This window comes from Hyla sarda, unplaced genomic scaffold, assembly GCF_029499605.1.
Source record: "Hyla sarda isolate aHylSar1 unplaced genomic scaffold, aHylSar1.hap1 scaffold_70, whole genome shotgun sequence".
Classification (NCBI taxonomy): domain Eukaryota; kingdom Metazoa; phylum Chordata; class Amphibia; order Anura; family Hylidae; genus Hyla; species Hyla sarda.
Window position 1 is genome coordinate 118,256 of NW_026610718.1, and position 5,759 is coordinate 124,014.

At 40.6% G+C, this 5,759-nt stretch overlaps 1 pseudogene; it reads right to left on the minus strand.

Annotated features, from left to right (window-relative positions):
* Positions 1-437: 437 nt before the first annotated feature.
* LOC130344021 (U2 spliceosomal RNA) lies at positions 438-545 on the minus strand (annotated as a pseudogene).
* Positions 546-5,759: the final 5,214 nt, after the last annotated feature.

The window sequence follows — 5,759 nt, forward strand, 5'->3', positions numbered from 1 at the left end:
TCTCTCTATATGTATATATGTATATATATAATTTTTTTTTCTTTTAAATATATATATACATATAGAGAGAGAGAGAGATGGAAATACTTTCTTAAACATGTTTTCACCTCATTTTTACCTTCTTTTTTTTCTTCTCTCCATGTTTTCCTTCTTTCCTCCTTTTTTCATATGCTGCTGCTTCTTATTTTTCTTCTTTTTCAGACCCTATCATTGCACTATTGCTTATTCAATACCACCAGCAGATGGAGACACTATATTACAACATTAGTTGTGAGCAGCAGTTTGTACAAACAAATGCCTCATAGCTGATGTCCTATCCACCTAGGCACATAGGCACCACCTATTGTCTTTTGCCTGCAGTAGGGACCCACTGGACTAGCCAGCAAGCAGCTGCAGCAGCAAATAAACAGGTAATCTTTCTTTCCAACACTGAAACCTGGTGGTGCACTTAATATATGCTACCAGATAGGGGACATATCAGATATTAAACTGATATAAACAGACACCACATTTGATACCAGCCAAAAGGAAGGATGATAAGTGATAACTGTGAAAGGGGAGGAACCAACGCTGTCCCCTTCACATGCACCATCACTACTTGTAGGAAGGGAGGCTGGCTGGCAGCCTCCCATACACACTCTGGCTGGGTGGCAGTCACCCACCAGTACACACAGCAGACCCTAAACCCATATCATTATTGCTAAGCAGGAAGATGGGAGTCCATTTCACTCTGATGGACCATTTTTAAATGCAATCCATAACCTGGCTTTGGCAGGAACCCTTCTTACTCCTCCTACTTGCATTTGATACTGGGTTTAGGATCTGCATAGGAAACACACACACACACACAAGCACACACTTACCTGTGTTGCCTGCTGACGCCTCCTTGGCTGTCCCCAAACGTTATAAAACCAACAGCCACGGGAAGCTGTAAGGATAGAGGACATACCTGCATCCTATTGGACTCACTTGTCTTGGTTAAATCCAACTTATTTGACAACCTATGGTGCTGCTACTTCTGCTCATGGCAGTGCTGCTTCTGACAAGGCTGTTCTTTGGTGGGCCTAGGCGACATCACAATCTCCATGGTTACATACACAACAAAGGTCAGATGTTGTTTACACCTGGCCATGCCAGTGGTATTGAGTAGCATATCCCAGTGCTAAGGGTCCTGGGTGCAACAATCTTTCAATGGGGAATAGCCGCACTGAGTTTGTCAAGTGCACCCATGTTTGCAACTCCAACAATACACACGTATGTATGTATGTATGTATGTATGTATGTATGTGTATCTATCTATCTATCCACCCATCTATCTCTATATATATTTATCTCTCTCTCTCTCTATATGTATATATATATATATATATATATATATATATAATTTTTTTTTCTTTTAAATATATATATATATATATATATATATATATATGTGTATACATATATAGAGAGAGAGATGGAAATACTTTTTTAAACATGTTTTCACCTCATTTTTACCTTCTTTTTTTCTTCTCTCCATGTTTTCCTTCTTTCCTATGCTGCTGCTGCTTCTTATTTTTCTTCTTTTTCAAACCCTATCATTGCACTATTGCTTATTCAATACCACCAGCAGATGGAGACACTATATTACAACATTAGTTGTGAGCAGCAGTTTGTACAAACAAATGCCTCATAGCTGATGTCCTATCCACCTAGGCACCACCTATTGTCTTTTGCCTGCAGTAGGGGCCCACTGGACTAGCCAGCAAGCAGCTGCAGCTGCAGCAAATAAACAGATAACCTTTCTTTCCAACACTGAAACCTGGTGGTGCACTTAATATCTGCTATCAGATAGGGGACATATCAGATATTAAACTGATATAAACAGACACCACATTTGATACCAGCCAAAAGGAAGGATGATAAGTGATAACTGTGAAAGGGGAGGAACCAACGCTGTCCCCTTCACATGCACCATCACTACTTGTAGGAAGGGAGGCTGGCTGGCAGCCTCCCATACACACTCTGGCTGGGTGGCAGTCACCCACCAGTACACACAGCAGACCCTAAACCCATATCATTATTGCTAAGCAGGAAGATGGGAGTCCATTTCACTCTGATGGACCATTTTTAAATGCAATCCATAACCTGGCTTTGGCAGGAACCCTTCTTACTCCTCCTACTTGCATTTGATACTGGGTTTAGGATCTGCATAGGAAACACACACACACACACACACACACACACACACACAAGCACACACTTACATGTGTTGCCTGCTGACGCCTCCTTGGCTGTCCCCAAACGGTATAAAACCAACAGCCACGGGAAGCTGTAAGGATAGAGGACATACCTGCATCCTATTGGACTCACTTGTCTTGGTTAAATCCAGCTTATTTGACAACCTATGGTGCTGCTGCTTCTGCTCATGGCAGTGCTGCTTCTGACAAGGCTGTTCTTTGGTGGGCCTAGGCGACATCACAATCTCCATGGTTACATACACAACAAAGGTCAGATGTTATTTACACCTGGCCATGCCAGTGGTATTGAGTAGCACATCACAGTGCTAAGGGTCCTGGATGCAACAATCTTTCAATGGGGAATAGCCGCACTGAGTTTGTCAAGTGCACCCATGTTTGCAACTCCAACAATACACACATATTTATGTATGTATGTATGTATGTATGTATGTATGTATGTATGTATGTATGTGTATCTATCTATCTATCTATCTATCTATCCACCCATCTATCTCTATATATATTTATCTCTCTCTCTCTCTATATATATATATTTTTTTTTTCTTTTAAATATATATATATATATATATATATATATATATATATACACATATAGAGAGAGAGATGGAAATACTTTTTTAAACATGTTTTCACCTCATTTTTACCTTCTTTTTTTTTCTTCTCTCCATGTTTTCCTTCTTTCCTCCTTTTTTCCTATGCTGCTGCTTCTTCTTTTTCAGACCCTATCATTGCACTATTGCTTATTCAATACCACCAGCAGATGGAGACACTATATTACAACATTAGTTGTGAGCAGCAGTTTGTACAAACAAATGCCTCATAGCTGATGTCCTATCCAACTAGGCACCACCTATTGTCTTTTGTCTGCAGTAGGGGCCCACTGGACTAACCAACAAGCAGCTGCATCAGCAAATAAACAGGTAATCTTTCTTTCCAACACTGAAACCTGGTGGTGCACTTAATATATGCTACCAGATAGGGGACATATCAGATATTAAACTGATATAAACAGACACCACATTTGATACCAGCCAAAAGGAAGGATGAGAAGTGATAACTGTGAAAGGGGAGGAACCAACGCTGTCCCCTTCACATGCACCATCACTACTTGTAGGAAGGGAGGCTGGCTGGCAGCCTCCCATACACACTCTGGCTGGGTGGCAGTCACCCACCAGTACACACAGCAGACCCTAAACCCATATCATTATTGCTAAGCAGGAAGATGGGAGTCCATTTCACTCTGATGGACCATTTTTAAATGCAACCCATAACCTGGCTTTGGCAGGAACCCTTCTTACTCCTCCTACTTGCATTTGATACTGGATTTAGGATCTGCATAGGAAACACACACACACACACACACACACACACACACAAGCACACACTTACCTGTGTTGCCTGCTGACGCCTCCTTGGCTGTCCCCAAACGGTATAAAACCAACAGCCACGGGAAGCTGTAAGGATAGAGGACATACCTGCATCCTATTGGACTCACTTGTCTTGGTTAAATCCAACTTATTTGACAACCTATGGTGCTGCTACTTCTGCTCATGGCAGTGCTGCTTCTGACAAGGCTGTTCTTTGGTGAGCCTAGGCGACATCACAATCTCCATGGTTACATACACAACAAAGGTCAGATGTTGTTTACACCTGGCCATGCCAGTGGTATTGAGTAGCATATCACAGTGCTAAGGGTCCTGGGTGCAACAATCTTTCAATGGGGAATAGCCGCACTGAGTTTGTCAAGTGCACCCATGTTTGCAACTCCAACAATACACACATATGTATGTATGTATGTATGTATGTATGTGTGTATGTGTGTATGTGTGTATGTGTGTATGTGTGTATGTGTGTATGTATGTCTATCTATCTATCTATCTATCCATCCACCCATCTATCTCTATATATATTTATCTCTCTCTCTATATATGTATATTTATATATATATATATAATTTTTTTTTCTTTTAAATATATATATATATATATATATATATATGTATATACATATAGAGAGAGAGATGGAAATACTTTTTTAAACATGTTTTCACCTCATTTTTACCTTCTTTTTTTCTTCTCTCCATGTTTTCCTTCTTTCCTATGCTGCTGCTTCTTATTTTTCTTCTTTTTCAGACCCTATCATTGCACTATTGCTTATTCAATACCACCAGCAGATGGAGACACTATATTACAACATTAGTTGTGAGCAGCAGTTTGAACAAACAAATGCCTCATAGCTGATGTCCTATCCACCTAGGCACATAGGCACCACCTATTGTCTATTGCCTGCAGTAGGGGCCCACTGGACTAGCCAGCAAGCAGCTGCAGCAAATAAACAGATAATCTTTCTTTCCAACACTGAAACCTGGTGGTGCATTTAATATATGCTATCAGATAGGGGACATATCAGATATTAAACTGATATAAACAGACACCACATTTGATACCAGCCAAAAGGAAGGATGAGAAGTAATAACTGTGAAAGGGGAGGAACCAACGCTGTCCCCTTCACATGCACCATCACTACTTGTAGGAAGGGAGGCTGGCTGGCAGCCTCCCATACACACTCTGGCTGGGTGGCAGTCACCCACCAGTACACACAGCAGACCCTAAACCCATATCATTATTGCTAAGCAGGAAGATGGGAGTCCATTTCACTCTGATGGACCATTTTTAAATGCAATCCATAACCTGGCTTTGGCAGGAACCCTTCTTACTCCTCCTACTTGCATTTGATACTGGGTTTAGGATCTGCATAGGAAACACACACACACACACACACACACACACACACACATACAAGCACACACTTACCTGTGTTGCCTGCTGACGCCTCCTTGGCTGTCCCCAAACGGTATAAAACCAACAGCCACGGGAAGCTGTAAGGATAGAGGACATACCTGCATCCTATTGGACTCACTTGTCTTGGTTAAATCCAACTTATTTGACAACCTATGGTGCTGCTACTTCTGCTCATGGCAGTGCTGCTTCTGACAAGGCTGTTCTTTGGTGGGCCTAGGCGACATCACAATCTCCATGGTTACATACACAACAAAGGTCAGATGTTTTTTACACCTGGCCATGCCAGTGGTATTGAGTAGCATATCCCAGTGCTAAGGGTCCTGGGTGCAACAATCTTTCAATGGGGAATAGCCGCACTGAGTTTGTCAAGTGCACCCATGTTTGCAACTCCAACAATACACACATATGTATGTATGTATGTATGTATGTGTGTATGTGTGTATGTGTGTATGTGTGTATGTATGTCTATCTATCTACCCATCTATCTCTATATATATTTATCTCTCTCTCTCTCTCTCTCTCTATATGTATATATATATATATATAATTTTTTTTTCTTTTAAATATATATATATATATATATATATATATATATATATATATATATATGTATATACATATAGAGAGAGAGAGAGATGGAAATACTTTTTTAAACATGTTTTCACCTCATTTTTACCTTCTTTTTTTCTTCTCTCCATGTTTTCCTTCTTTCCTATGC